Here is a 491-nt window from a genome sequence, read left to right as displayed (position 1 = left end):
ATGATTGTAAAATTTCTATAACTGTTGAAATTCATACGTCTCGTACTCTCTCTCTCAAAATATTTCAAAGGTAAATGTAAGCTGGTGTAAGTCATAGAATGAAACTTGTACGGAATTCGTCACAACATTTTAACATAATCCTTGACAACGCATGCGTAAAGAATAACTCCAACTCAAAGTTGTTGTTTGCCGTCAATCGCGAACCCGTGAACCCGTGTGAGCATAAATTATAGTTGAATATTTGATTGCAAACTAAAAAAAAAGAAGTAGAACAAGCTGTAAATTATAAGATTATCCACATACACCAAGACTTTAAAGTGCGGGGATAAATAGCATAATTAAAAGAAATCGAAGAGATTGGACGCCGAGTGCTGCGTCACATATCTGTCTGGTGAAATAAATTATTTATATATAAGGACAATTACTTTATCGTTCTATAATGAGACTTCATTTTTAACAATATAATTAGTTCTAATATTTATTAAGCAGGC

General features: G+C 32.4%; 1 protein-coding gene across 2 annotated transcripts in view; it reads left to right on the top strand.

Annotated features, from left to right (window-relative positions):
- LOC117172602 (protein king tubby) overlaps positions 1 to 491 on the top strand; it is an 11,424-nt gene that overhangs the window by 3,926 nt on the left and 7,007 nt on the right. The gene's annotated exons all lie outside the window — the stretch shown is intronic.

This window comes from Belonocnema kinseyi, chromosome 5, assembly GCF_010883055.1.
Source record: "Belonocnema kinseyi isolate 2016_QV_RU_SX_M_011 chromosome 5, B_treatae_v1, whole genome shotgun sequence".
NCBI lineage: Eukaryota > Metazoa > Arthropoda > Insecta > Hymenoptera > Cynipidae > Belonocnema > Belonocnema kinseyi.
Note: the sequence above shows the minus strand (reverse complement) of the source record. Positions and strands in the feature narration are given on the sequence as shown.